Source organism: Protopterus annectens, chromosome 2.part2, assembly GCF_019279795.1.
Source record: "Protopterus annectens isolate FY-2018-M chromosome 2.part2, PAN1.0, whole genome shotgun sequence".
Lineage (NCBI taxonomy): Eukaryota > Metazoa > Chordata > Ceratodontiformes > Protopteridae > Protopterus > Protopterus annectens.
Window position 1 is genome coordinate 907,702,267 of NC_056730.1, and position 15,625 is coordinate 907,717,891.

The 15,625-nt window shown below is 41.3% G+C and overlaps 2 protein-coding genes across 9 annotated transcripts in view; one reads left to right on the forward strand and one right to left on the reverse strand.

The window, feature by feature from the left end:
* ZFYVE16 (zinc finger FYVE-type containing 16) overlaps positions 1 to 15,625 on the forward strand; it is a 3,161,611-nt gene that overhangs the window by 729,245 nt on the left and 2,416,741 nt on the right. The window lies entirely within an intron of this gene.
* The window catches only part of NUDT12 (nudix hydrolase 12), a 588,354-nt gene that overhangs the window by 458,720 nt on the left and 114,009 nt on the right, over positions 1 to 15,625 (reverse strand). The window lies entirely within an intron of this gene.

The following is a 15,625-nucleotide window of genomic DNA, read 5'->3' on the forward strand; positions in this document are numbered from 1 at the left end:
TACTGTACCCAAAATCTGGAAGTATTTCTATGTGCTTCCCTTTCACAAAGGTGGCAACTCCAATGACCCCTCAAATTATAGACCCATTACCATACTTTCCACACTATCCAAAATTCTACATAACCAGATACTGAAATTCCTCATCCAAAATAACCTCCTGACTGCTACCCAACATGGAGTTCAGTCAAACCACAGCACCTCTACAGCCCTTCTATCTTTTACTCACACTATTGCTGAAGTTAGGGATGACAACAAACTGATCTCATGTCTGTTCTTGGACCTTTCTAAAGCATTTGACATGGATTTGCACTCCAAACTACTTAGCAAACTGTCTAACCTAAATCTTTCCAGCTTAACTCTTGCTTGATTCTCCAGCTATCTCACAAACAGACTGCAATCAGTCAAATGGTAGTCTTCGTGCTCTACTTTTCTACACCCAGGGCTCTGTCCTGGGACTCCTTCTTTTTAACGTCTTTACCAATAACCTCAATTCTTCCACTACCCTCTCTACTCTCACACAATACGCAGATGACTCAACTCTGATTACTTCCTCTAATTCAATCTCACAACTACAGACACATACACAACAATCTTTCCTTTCAGTTGAACGCTGGCTAAATGAAAATCAGCTTATTCTGAACCATAAAAAACAAAACTCCTTCTCTTTCTCCCCAAGGACAGTGATCACCTTAAGATCTCCTTCTCCATCTCATCATTAAATAAAGCCATCATTAACGTTGAAACTCACACAAAATTACTAGGAATGACAACTGACGACCAACTAAAATTTGACTTACATGTCCAGCAATCAATTAAGAAAACTAATCAAAAACTTGGCCTACTATATTGCAATAAAATATTTCTACCCTCTGAGTTCAGACTTGCCCTAGCCCAAGCCTGTCTCCTTCCTAGCCTTCTCTATGGAGCCCCAGTTCTTACTAACCTTCAATCCTGACTGGTGTCCAAACTTGAACAAATTTACAATAAAATCACAAAATTTGCAGCTACCTTACCTAATCCTACCACCATTGCTTTGTTCTCAATAAGCTACACTGGCTTGGATTTCTTCATCATCTCAAAGTATCCCAACTTCACATAACCCACTTCCTTCTCAATAAACCCACTGCTTGTCCCTCTCTCTCCAATCTAGTCACTTGCTATACCCCTTCCCATCCCTTACACAGTACTGAAAAACTCCTTCTTCAAACCTGTAAGCCCAAAATGAACACTGGCAATCTGTTATATAAATCCTCTATAACAAAATTCTAGAACAACCTCCCTGCCAATTTGCGTAGCATTACACAAACTAATAGCTTCAAAAAATAACTAAAACACTTTCTCCAGAAAACTTGGTTATGCCCCTGCCATGACAGCACCTAATCCTGATTCTTAGGTTCATAGATTAGTACTAAGCTAACTGACCTTGTGAGCCATTTTAAGCCTAGCCAATTATCCCTTGTGAGATTCAAACCCTGCACCTTGAGTTTGTAAGGCAAACACCTTAACCATTAGGCCACCCTCCTAACCTAACATTTGTCTCCCTCACTTTTGTGCTGTAAGTTTCTTGCTCTGCCTTACTTAGAAAATGCTGTTGAGCTATACAATCTGTATGTATGTATCATGCTTATAATTACATGTACATTATCATGTCTCAATTTCATAATTTTGTCACTATAGTTACTTGATTATTATTGGGTATGTTTCTCTATGTTTTTCTTTACTTTTTCATACTTATACAAAATTGTGCAATGTTTCTATATATGTACACTGTGAAATTGTCCTTGTTTACCATTTGTGAATCCTATAACTTTAAAATTGTAATTATTTCTCTTGGAGTTTTTTCTCCTTGGGTCTCCACTGAAAATGGGCCTGTGCTCAGTTGGACCAACCTAGGTTAACAAATGTGAAATAAATAAATAAAATAATATTAATTTCACTCAGTATAATTGGGTACCCTTGCAACAGCCTTAGAGTAGCTGGCTTTGGAGTGTCTGGTAGTGGTGTAACTATATTATAGTCTGGGCAGAAGGGGGTATAGCTAGTAAATCCATGCCAGCCTATCTCAGGTGTGTGTATGTGTGTGTGTGTGTGTGTGTGTGTGTGTGTGTGTGTGTGTGTGTGTGTGTGTGTGTGTGTGTGTGTGTGTGTGTGTGTGTGTGTGTGTGTGTGTGTGCGCGTGCGTGTGTGTGTGTGTGTGTGAAAATCAAATCTCAAACAGTATGTGTGTGTGTCAGCTGCTTGGAGCAGGGACACAAAGCACTGGCTTCACAGAGAGAGTGGTGGAGAACTTGCCTTGGACACTCGGCTGAGGTCTCAACTCTATAGCTGTGCCATTGGGGAGTCTTATTGGGAGCCTGAAGGAAGACAGACAGAGAAATCCAGACCCCAGACTGAGTGTGTTCCCTGTGTGCTCTTAAGGGAAATGGTGCTTGATGCAGAGAGCTGCATCTGGAAGTATTGGGTGCATCTATTTTTGTTCCAAGTGAACGTCCCTCTCCACTGTCAGTGATGAGGATTCAGGCTGCTTGATTACTGGCTCAGAGTGGGGACGTCACAGTAAAGACTGGTTGTGGGGCACAGGATTCTAAATGGATAGAAATGGTTTGATGGTGTGGTAAGCTGAAAATAACAGATCCACTGATTTGACTGGTGAAGTTTTAGTTAATTTTTAAATGAATTGTAATTGTGAATGGATTCTGGTGTTAGTGGGATGTGGTTCCAGAGTTTAGCTACATTCTTTGAATATATAGAGCCAGCTGCAGTACTAGTTATAGTGATTAGTGATTTTCCTCTAGCGTGTAAAATTCTATTGGGGAAGAAGTGTTGTATTAAAGTGTTAAGAGCTGGGCAGCTTTCTGGCTTATAGATAAGTCTGTGTATTGTAGTCAGATGGGATAAAGCTAGGTGATGTGCTAGTTCTAAACAGTTTAATTCTCTGAGGGCTAGACAATTGTATTCTACTGCTATAGTGCAAAATTCTTATAACACTGCTCAATTATGCACAGTTGTGAAATGTGAAGGTTAGTGAAGACTGAGGCAGCATAGCGGAGAGATAGCAGTAAGAAAGTAGAGGCTATATGTCTTCTGGCTATGTCAGCGAGGAAGTTTTTTACTCTGTATAATGTTTGTGCTTTTTGATTGTAAAGCCCCCTTACCCATAACTCCCTGGTCCTCCATCAGCTCCCCAGATCAAATTCGCCCCATGAGAAAAACTATAATGATAAAACATCTCCAACTATTGTTCCACTTCCTCCACAGATATCTGGAACAAACCCTCGGGGGAAGTGTAAGACTCTAGGTGAGCAGAATAAAAGACCCCTACTATCTGGTCATCATGGAAGGAAGACTCACCAAATCAACAAGAAGGTCGTGGGCAAGAGGATGGGAAGGCTTAGCCAGATTGAGACAAACAACACAGATCTATTGTTATGGTGAGTACAGAAATTTTGCATCCAATGTTTTCTGCTCCTTCTGGACTCAATCTGTAGGACAGAGTTCCCAGCCATGACAACTCCTTAGGAGGAGCTATAGAAGAATATTCCACAACACAGTTGAACCAAAAGAAGCCCTAGACCTGGACTGAATGTCCATCTTATAATGTGACACAAAGGTATGATAGCCCAACCAAGTAACAACAGTGTAGATATCATTCATGGGTACTCTCAAAAGAAAAGCTGTAGAAGTAACTACAGCCCTAGTTGAGTGACTTTTAGGATTTTGTGGAAGAGTCTTGCTTTCAGAGAATACTCAAGCAAAATACAACCTGACAGCCATATGGACAAATTTACTTTAGAGACAGGTGAGCCTAGCCTGGATTTTGAGAAAGAGATAAACAACTGGCTAGATTTTCTGAAAGAACTGGTACAGTCAAGATAAAATCGTAATTGTCTATGCACACCCAAATGGTGCAAAGGGTATTCACTTTGTTAGAAAAATTGGGAAGGAAAACAGGAAAATGAATGGAATGGTGATGGTTATTCTTGGAAGCTACCTTGGGTAAAAAGGAATGGTTTGTATGAAAAGAAACCCTGTCCTTATGAAAAATTAAATAAGGAGGACAAGAACCAAGTGCTTGCAATTATGAAACCTTTTTAGCTGAGCTAAACAGTGCCAAAAACAAAATAAATTTTCCATGACAAAAGCTTCAAATCTGATGAGGCTGAAGATTCTAATGGGGAGATAGTTAAAACCTACAGAACAACAGGCAGATACCAAGGAGGAAATGGATTCCTTACTGGAGGACGAAGAAAAAGTACCTTTCATGAAAGCCTTGGAAATCTCAAGAGAGACCAAGGACTTATTTTACCAATATGAAAGTTGGAAAAGGCCACTAACTGAACCTTGACAGCAGAGACACTACTGCCTGATCCGAACAGCTCAGCTAGGAAATCCAAAACTGACTCCAAGGGGGCTGAGAAGGGATCAAGTCCCCAAGCCTCTGCCAACAAAACAAATCTTTTCCATTTACTGGTATACTCTTTTCTAGTTGATTCTTTTTTTTCAGAAAATGACAATATCTGAACCACGTCCTGTGAAAGCTTGGGATTCTTGGCCATCGAGGGAACTGGAGGAACCATGTGGTAAACCTGACGGACTGGAGACTAGGGGGATCCAGCCTAGGCAGATGAGAGATATGATCCAGAATGGGATCCAGTACCCAACTGGTGTTTCAGAAGAGTCCACAAGAAGGGAAACCACACCTGGTGAGGCCAAAAGTGGGCAAAGAGGATCACGGAGGCTCTGCAATGGGCTGCTTTCTGAAGGAACTTCACTATGAGGGGAGCGGGTTTTAAGTGTAAAGGAGACCCAGAGGCCAAGCAAACATCAGAGTGCCCCTGAGTGCCTGTTCCAGAGGGAGAACAAAGGCAAAACAGCTGTGGCACTTGGCAGTGGATGGGGACACAAACAGGTCACATGACAGAGTGCCCCAGCACTGAAAAATCCGAGCTGCCACTGCTGGATTCAAGGACCACTTATGGGGCAGCAGAATGATCCTGCTCTTGAGGCTGTTGGCCAGAATGTTGGACTCCCCTGCGATATGTGTTGTTAGCAGAAACCATTGAGAGCCCATCCCCAGATCCTCATGTCTTCCTGACGAAGAGGGTAAGAACGTGTTCCCCCACTTGTTGAAGTACCAGACAACTGATATGTTGTCCAACTGAACTACAATCATGCTTTTGGGAAGGACGTCCTGAAAAATCTGCAATGCTAGTAGGACTGCTCTCATCGTCAGAATGTTGATATGAATGCAAGCCTGTGTGGAAGATCAGGACCCTTGAATAATCCTCCCTACAAAATACTCCTCAACCCCAGGAAGGCGGCATCTGTGGTGACCATGGCAGGAGAAGAAGGTATTACAAATTGTCTACCTTGTAGAACTAATGGAGACTGTAACCACCACTGAATCTGCAAGTGACACACTCTGTCAGTCATACTAGGAAATCCAATGGATGCCTAAGGAGGAACCACTGCATGGCCATTGTCCATTGAAGGGCCCTTATGTGATATCTGGGTAGAGGGACCAGTCCTATCAATGCTGTCATATGACCCAAAAGTCTTAGAAGTTTGTGAGCCAGAGGTTTTGGAATTGCAAGCACTGACAGAGCCTGAGGTTGAAGACTGAAAACTCTGGAACTTGGGAGCCTGGAAATCTGCTGAGCCATGTCCAGAAGACACCCTATGAACTCTAAGATTTGTACATGTTGAATGTTTGATTTGGAGTGACTGACTGTGATACTTAAATTGTCACATAGCTGCAGCAAGGAATTCCTGGTTTAGATCAACAATGTATTTTTGGGGGAGTGAGCAACCAATCATCCAGGTACTTGAAGACCTGAAAATCCTGCAGCCAAAACCAGGCTGCAACCACTGCCATGCATTTGGTAAACACCTGGAAGGTTGAGGTGAGACGAAAGAGCAGGGTCCTGAACTGATAGTGTTTGGCTCCCAACCAGAAATGAAGGAACCTCTGAGAATGCCAATCTATCTTTATGTGATGGTAGGCATCCTTGAGGTCTCTCAAGCACATCCAAATGTCCTTCCTCAGAAGAGGAAACATGGACTGCACCACGACCATCCAGAACTTGGTCTTTTTGTTGAACTGCTCAAGTCTAAGATCAGTCTGAAGTACTTTGTCTTCTTTGGTACTAAAAAGAATCTGGAGTAGACCCCAGATCCTATCTGGTCTGGTGGGACCTCTTGGATGACTTGATTTGCTAGCACCTTCTGGATCTCTGCCTCTGAGCAACACATCTGAAGGGGTGGAACATCAGGGAGACATTTTGGGAGACATTCTGGAAACTCTATAAAAGGAATAACACAACCTCTGGATATGATTCTCAACGCCCAGGTGTTTGATGAGCTGAAAGAACAAATTTTGGGGTGGAGAGCTAGACAATCACTGACTGTCTCCAGAGGCAAGCAGTAGGGCAACCCTTCAGGACTGCTGAAAAGGCCTGCCAGAAAAAGCTCTGTGGAATCCCTGATTCTGTGGACTGCTTCTGCTCCTACTGCTGTGCCCATTATGGTCCCTGCCACCTTCAGGAGGAACAAACTGTGACTTCCTGATGAAGAGTTTCTTGCCCTCCTTCTGATTCCTAGAGAAGGATTGCTGGGGGAATGAAAAAGTGAATTAAGATGGCAGACAGTCTTCCCATCAACAGATGGAAAATGAGAATGGGTGCCAACTGCAGACATCCAAACCTTCTCTCTAACCGAGAACATCCTCTCCACATTGTCAAAGACTGAGGAGGAAGGGGGTCTCTCAGATCCCAGAGTCCTGGAACCGGAAGGTACTAAGGATAATCTTGAACCCAATGGAGCTGTATCCAGACCAGATGTTGAAACTGGAGCTGAGCTATCTAATGCTGAAACACCTAGAGGGAGTGATGATCCTGAGACAGGAACCGTTGACCCTGACCCAGAAACTCCAGCCTCAGTGCCATGGCTCCAAGGCATCAACAGCCCACAGCAAGTCGAGGTCAAGGATAGCAAGGATCAGGACAGATCCAAAGACCACCAAGCTGTTGGATCTGATCCAGAGGGTTGAAGCTCTACCAGCCCTGAAGGCCTCAGATTTGAAAGGGCTGAGTGAGGAAATGGGATAGATGGAGGCAAGGGTTCCAGAGTCTGTATCAGACCTGCTGGTTTAAGCCTTAAGTGTATCTGTGCCTGCGCCTTAATTGTATCTGTGCATGCAAAAAGGACCACATTAGCTGTGCCAATTCCAACTGTTTGAAACTACCCACTGACCTCAACAACCGGAGAGATGAGGCCACTGAGGATGGCTTCAAGGGTCTCCACGAAGATGACCCCACATGCCAGATGCATGGACAAGCTCTGAACTGGGGTGGAGAGGAGGAGTACTAAGAGAAAAAGGGGATGCTACCCTGCCCAAAGATGTCCCTTTTATCAGAAAAGGACTGAGTATGCTCACAACTGGAGAAGTCTTCCAAGACACTTTTGGTGCTCAAGGTGATCAGCTCTGAGATGTCAGAGCTGAAATCAGTGCCAAAGTACTTGGGCAAGCCGAAAGCAGACAAACCTTTGGACCTGGGGAACCCAATGGAGCCATTCCCCAAGGTGGAAGCAAAACAAGACCTCTTATGCTCCCTCCTGGATTGCCTGTAGTCTTGCAATCGAGACTTCTCAGACCCAGTCTTGGGATCCAGAAGTGAGGGCTTAGAAACAATAAAGAAAACTGGATGGTAAGATCTCCTTAAGGACAAGCTTGGGTTTGCACACCTTAAGGGCATGAGAGCAAAAGCTCTTGCAGCTAGAAGAACTTGAGTTGTGATGTTCCATACCTAGGCAGAAAACACACTTAAAGTGTACATCCTGTGAGGGCAGCTTGTGCCCACAGGAGATGCACTTTTTAAAGCCCTTATCTATAGGAAGACCCACAAAAGAACAACACACACACACACTCAGAAAAAATGACACTACAACTGGGGAAAACAGGGTGGGAAGTTTACCATGGAAAGAGGTTCCAGCTACCTACCTAGAAAAAAAACTACCTCACACTGCTCAGAAAAATTAGTTAAACTAACTTGAAAGGATTTAAATCTAAAATATGGGTAAGAGAAAAGGAATTCTCACCACTAATTTTGTAAAAAACCCAAAACACCACATGGAGCCAAGAACCAAGCTGCAGACCACCACTGGAGGCAAACTAGAGGTGGGGAGCTGATGGAGGAGTGGGGAGTTATTTGTAAGGGAGGTGGGGCCAAGATGAGCTTAAGGCTTTGGAATAAGCTGGTATCAGATCCAAGTCGGATTGGAAGCCCCACAAGTTGAATCCAGATGGAGCAGAACTCCTATCTCCAGCACAACATGGCTTCCATCCCTCTCACAGTACTAACACTGCACTTATAACCTTTAATGATACTGTCGATAAAGCTAGAAAAAATGGCAAACTAGTCCCCTTCTTATTTCTAGACTTGCCTAAAGGCCTCAATACAGCTTGTCAAGACAAACTTCTACTTATGTCTTCACTAAGTCTATATCAGCCCACCCTTTTATGGTTCAAAAGCTATTGGTCCAATAGGTATCAGTCAGTAAAATGGCACTCCATCTTCTCTCTATCCCTCCTAGTCATCACCAGTTCTCCATAAAGCTCTATCATTGTTCCCCTCCTCTTTAATATTTTCACCTACACTCTCCACACATCCTCACAACAGGCCTCCCTAATACAATATACAGATGGCTCCACACTCATATGTACATCTGACTACTTGTCACATCTCAAAACATTACTCGGAAAGCATTAACATCCACTGAAACATGGTTTTGTAACTCAAAAACCCATTGTTACCCCCCCCCAAAAAACAAGCTACTTCTTCTGTTCCCCAAATTCTTCTATTGTGAAAAATCAAAATTTTAAATCCTCTCTATCAAAAATACACCCATTGAAGTTGCTTCTCTTAGCAAATTATTAGTGATGATAGTGGATGATAATCTTCTACTTGACTTCCATATTCAAAACTGCATTAAAAACTCAGCAAAAACTAGGGATGCTTTATAGAGCCAAAAAACCTTCTCACCAACACAACTACAACTACGCTTGCTACCACTTACCTTCTCACCTCACTACTTTATGGTGCCCCCATCCTTACTAACCTCCAGGCATCACACAATGCAAAACTTGAACAATGCTATAATACACTGGCTAAAGTTTCAGCAAATAGCTCTTTCAGAATCTACCACTGTACAGTAATAAAAAGCCTAAACTAATTAGTGCTGTCCCATTATCTAACATATAAATAGAAAGTTATGCAGCATCCATCTGCTTGTCTAACATTAAATACCATGCTACACAACTATGTTCCCATTAGGACATTACGATCTAATGACCAAAAACTTCTCTCTGTTCACAAACCTAACAAATCTGCTGGGCATGGTCTGTACTTGTACCATGTTACTAAGGCCTGGAAATCCTTACCTATATCTATCAGGTCAATACTCTCTCCATTCCTTTAAAACTATTCTGAATGACTTCCTAGCCAAAATCAGTCTCTGTTCTTGCTTATCCCCAGGATACACTATATCCCTAAACATGAACAAGTACCTATTTATACCTCAAACCTCCTTACTCCCCCTTCTTCACTGACTTCCTAACTTCAATCAATTTCTCTCCCATCACTTTCTGCCTATGCTACCTTTTATTTCTCTAAACTGGCTAAATGTTTTCTAAATATTAAATCATTGCCATATAAGTTGTATCTATTTTAACCAATGTTGCCAGATTATTTCTAATTTAGTCTAATTATTTAAATTGTTCATGTTTTTGTTTTATTTTTGAAGATTGTAAAATTACTGTTCTTTAAATGTTTTTATAATAGTCTGGAGTTTTTCTCCTCAGGCCTCCACTAAAAATAGGCACCTATCCAGTTGGACTTTCTGAGTAATCGAATGTCAGTAAATAAGTAAATACATCAACAATGTTTGTTTGATTTTGTTAGCTCTTCTAACAACATACTTCTTTTCAGTAAGTTATCATGGGTGGTTCTACATGATCCAAACCCATCTGTTTCAGGTCAATCAATGAGGGGAAGAAACAAGTTCATTTGCAGTCACTGCAGTAAATAACTTGTGACTGCAATTAAGTATCAATATTGGTGTACATGGCACAACTTGTGAAGGATACTTGCCTGGTTTGTGAATAACAGTTATTACAGCTTGTTTCTACTTATTCAGGGTCTCTGCAGATACCAACATATAATTAGTTAGTTTAAAAAAGCCACTAATAAATTTATCTTTAAGCACTCCACAGATTCCTAATGGTTTATAAGCCACAGGCCTGGGTGTTTTACTCTAGGTCCGAGTCTTTAATGTTGTTTCCACACCATACATTGTAACTTCTTTCATCAAACAGTTGCTCTGATACTGGCCCGAACATTTTAATATGAGTTTGCATACGAAGTCCCTTATTTCATTTGTTTTTCCCTCCTAGTATGCCTATGACTCATGTAATTATTTGCAAAACGTCTTATTTCTAGCACACCCTTCCTGTACTTTGATCTGTAATCTTGCAAACCAGTCTCTTCACTTTCTGTAATTGAATGCCATGTGTTTGAATGACACTTGCTTTGGTCAACAGCTGACAATGCAGGGTTGTTTTTTCGAACATCCGGTTTATTGAATGGATGTTTTGTTGGATGTCTGCTTTGCTGAAAAAGGTGTGTGTGTGTGTGTATGTGTGTGTGTGTGTGTGTGTGTGTGTGTGTGTGTGTGTGTGTGTGTGTGTGTGTGTGTGTGTGTGTGTTTATGCAAATGTGTGTGGGTGAGGGTTCAAGAAAAGGGATAGTTTAAGTGTGTGTGTTCGACTGATTGTTTAGGGTTAAGGTTAGGATTGTGTTTGTGTGTGTGTACCAGCTGTCTAGTGTAGTAGTAATGTTATGAGAAGGGCTTTTTTAAATTTAGCTACACCTTAGGGTTAGGGTTAGGTTTAAGCAAAATTAAAAACCACACTATCACAACAGCCTCAAAGACTAATCTATATTGACAGTTAGTCTTGTAGCATTAAAAATTAGAGTTTTAATCTTGGAAGTAATGGAAACTCTGCTCAAACCCTTCTCACATGTTCCTTTCCTTGACAGGAAAGCCCTTGTAGTAGTAAGGTTTCAAATTGCTTAAATGCCAGCTTCAGTGAAACTAGAACAATGTTTAAATGCTTTCAGTTGCTGCTGGATTCCTTCATCGCATTCTCTGTACATGCTGAAGATGCAAGGTCAACACGACAGGCACCTCAAAGTCTGCTGGAAGACGTCTAGGTACCGTGGGATGGCTTACCTTCTGTCTGCCAAAAGAATAAGTGGCCAGGTTTCCATCTCAATGAGCTGCAGTGGTTGAAGCTTGCAACTCGATGAAATCAAGTATGCAATATAGAAACTGAATGACAGAGGAAAAACATTAATTTGTAAACAAGTTAGGAATATGTGCAGAGACATTACAAACTGCAGTGTGCCTGTGCAGACAGCCAATATGGTGGCCAAACAATAAGCATTTAAAAAGAGCTCTTAGCAGCAAACATCATAACCACATAGACTGTACAGTAGTGATCAGCTTGTCAAAAATTAGCATAATATTTTTATTTCCTCAAAAGCAAAGGAAAACGAAGACAAAAAAAATGCAGTCGGAATGCCCTGTGAAACCGTCCAAAGCAGAGTTCAGCAAAATGTTTTACAGCAGTGATGACCCACCACATAAGTCTCATTATAACACAATAATAGCAACATACAAAATAAAAGAGATCCATAAGCAGGCTCCAAAATGACAATGTAGTTAAGGCCCTGTACAAATTTCCAAGCATATCTCAGTGAATAGTCTCCCAGTAAATACAGTGAGCATTAGCCATAATCTCACATAAGTATGCAGCATAAATGTTAACAAATTCCAAACTGTAACAATGTTCCAAAAGTGTTAAAGCAAAACAAGTGTGTCGTTATGGACAACAGGCCTGTGTATGTGGCAGTAAGTGTGACAGTGATGCACAAAAAATAAATGCCCCAAAAAGAGGCTCTGCTACATAGAGTGCAACAAAAGACCCATGGCCAGACAAATCTACAGTGTAACACCCCTAAATGAAGTGAGGCATGGATAGTAAAATAAATATAACTCTGGCAGGTTGCTGTCTCAAACATACAAAACAGACAGAGACTTTTGTACAGGTGAAGGTAGACTGCAAGAGTTTAACTGTTGCATGCATAGTAGCAAACAAGCTGATCCAGGGGCAGATGACAATTATGTGGAGGTACATTCCACCCCACTGGGGCAGCCCATCCTGTGAATGGATGAACTCAATAAAGCTGAAGAAACAGAACCTGGAGGACATACCAGAAATGCAAAGGTTAACAATGTCAGACAGGGACACAGCTATGAATGCAAAGCAAAACACTAGGGAGCACATGCATAGCTGACTAGTAGATTATAAATGATGTACAATGTTTGCAACTGGGACTGTGTATGGTTTGTCAAGTAAAATGCTTGCAACTAGGATTTTGTTGGTGCAGTTTGTTTTCATTTACATAAATTTATGATTGGTTATGTTGTAAGTGATGGTTTAATAAAGATGTTTCTTGTTTAAGAAAGGGGGCAGGAATTGAATAAATTATGTAATGTTGCTTAGGGTATATAATATATAGCAATATATGTAAAGCATAATATGTGTTAGTTTTAAATTGTTAATACAGTTTGATTACTTTTATATAAATATAAATGTGCCAGTGTCACAAGTGATAATTCAATAAAGGTGTTAAAAAAATACAGTAATCTGTGATGCGCAGGCCAGAGGTTACAAATACAGTTGTCAATGTGATGCACTGAATAACAGCTGTACAACTGCTAACATATGACCACAGCATGTAAGGCTTTGCGCATTTATGACAGAAGAGATATGGGAGCTGTATAAGAAGGACCATGTTATAGCCTAACAATCACTGACAGGTGTGTGTAATGGTACAGAAATAGACAAGCACTTCATAATTTTTCTCATCTATCACCTTCTACAGTTCACTATACCACAACATCCATCTACGGAGCTTTGGAAAAGGGAAAAAGGTCTCAGACAACAGAGTAAAGAAACAATTCCGTATAGCTCTGCTCACAACAGATGATATGGACAAGTTCATGTAGGCCGATAGATTCTGACTGAGTTTTGCAAGCACAGAAAGGAAACAGAAAACAGCTTAGACACAAACTAGAATATGGGTGTAAAAGCATGGAACAGTCTGTAAGCACAGGTCACGTAGGTGTTGCACTTAGGTTCATAGGTTCATACTAGCCTATCTGCCCTAGGGCATTTACAAGCCTAGCCAGAGTGTGTTTGGCTTTCGCCACCCCTTGGAATGAGTTTAGGATGGACCTGCATAAAGTTATGTGGATGGACCTGCATAAAGTTATTATGCTACAAAGTGTAGAATAGGATAGTCTCTATCAAGTACTGCTGCTTAAATAGGTCAAAGGCAGATGTTTTGCATGGAAGCAGACAGGCCAGGGTAAGAAACTGCTTTAACTGTAGCTAGGGCTCAGGATAGAGTGCACACTTGCGATGCAGCCCTAACTTTTGTATCCTATGCCACAACATCTGCCTCAGATGAAACACAAAGTCATAGGTTTTGCAAAGGTGAAGGTGGACTGCAGGAGTTAAACTGCTGCATATTCACAGTCCATGACAATGTACTCTAAAACAAGGGTGGCACCTATGTATTCTGCCACAGCTTTAACGCTATCAAAAACCCAATCACATCCCAGCTGGCTTTTAGTAGACGTTAAACAATAAACAAGCAATACACACCTTACTGAGACCACTAATCTGCAGCAGTTGTGGATGGTGTACAACTTCCGGAACAGAGTGACTACTGTGTGAAGAACGTGCCATCCATCATTTAGACAAGGCTATGCATAGGTATGTAATTGTCTCTTTGGTGAGTATACATATCCATTGCTGTCTGTCTGCAGTCTTCCCTTTACAAACTATGAAAGTTCCACTGCAAACTGGGGGACTCTCTGGGCAGGGTGTGTCACACCCTGAACACGGCATGCCTTTCTTCCTCTGTTGTTATTTAGTTGTTTATTTCAGGGACTTCTTTCCTGGAAGATGCTGCACTGCCTCTTCACTGGCCTTTTCTGCACACATCTCCTTAATCATCCAAGGATATCCAAACGTGCTGAGGCCTGTGCCATGATGGGCTGCACAAACTTTGCTTCCACTACGTCATCAGGTGCAAATGGGCAGTGTTGGGCTGACACTTCTACCTGCTCCTCCCCAGCTTCCATATGCAATATAACTGTCCTCTTGTTTGCATATCACTGTCTTTTTCTGAACACAAGCAAAGTATGTCTGGCAATTATTGTCCTATTCCTTATGGTAACTGCAACCCTCTGTTATTAACAAGAACATGTCATGTTGGGGTTTCACTGCCTCATACACTTCTCTGATGATTCCAGGTACTATGTTCTCTGGCTCCATCTGTGCGGGTAACAAGACCTATAGAAGCCCACATCAGTCAGCTTTGCATACCCTGTATGGTGTGTAGACGGAGTTTAGAACTTTCCCCAAATGTTAACCTTATTTGTAGAGTCTAAACAATGATTATAGCAGCTCAGATGTCAGGGAGCTGTAACCATGGTGACTACAGAAATCAGTGAATGAAAGTCGTGGCAGTTTACTTTCTGTTAAGTATGTTAAGTAATACCTTAGAGATTCTTAACGGAAACATCTTGACACCAGTTTCCAGACAGCCACTGGAAACGGCCTTATATTGTTCCAGCTTAACATGCTCTATTTCTGGTTTCCACCACCTTTGTCACTAATGTACTTTTTTTAACAATACCCATAGGTTCTTAACTTTAGTCCCTAGCTTGAAATGCTATACCAGATTCTCAAGATTCTAGGTAAGACCATATGGTTTCCTATATAAAAAAAAGCCAAACCAAATGTATTTGCTTGTTTTTCATCTCTGTATGCTACTTTTCAAATTAAATAATGTCAAGAAAACAACCTCACAGGAATGAAAAAAGGAAAGCCATTACAATCAAAACATGGAGATATCAACAAACAAACATACAAAAAAACAAATGCATATCATTGAAAAAGCAATAAACCAAAACATGAGAAGCCGTGTTTTTGCTATGCCTCCCTGCTCTCACCCCCAGTACTCCTTACTTACATATAGTAGCAACTTGGTCCTACAACCATAAGAAATGCAAGTTACTCCACAAACTGTATAATTTGCTTCTGACAAAATTGACAGCTACACAGACCACTGAAGCACATAAAGAGCTTTTGATCTTGTTACAACATAAAATACTCTGATGTAACTAGGTTTATTAAAAATAAGTGATTCTTTTCAAATTATTATACCCTGACAGAGACAGCCCATAAGAACTGCAGGCTTCACATTTTTCTCTTTAGTAGTCAAAGGAAGTATAGGCTTCATTCTCCTTAAAAATGAGGTGCCTCTAGTACTGTGTCCAACCACACCTAGCTATAAACCATTCATACCTCTTATTCACAGATATATACTAGGCTAACAACCACAAGGGCCTTTTTAAGCATAGCCATGCATCCTAGAATTAAGGCAGGTTCCACTGAGATTTGAACTCAGATCACTGGATTCAGAGTCAA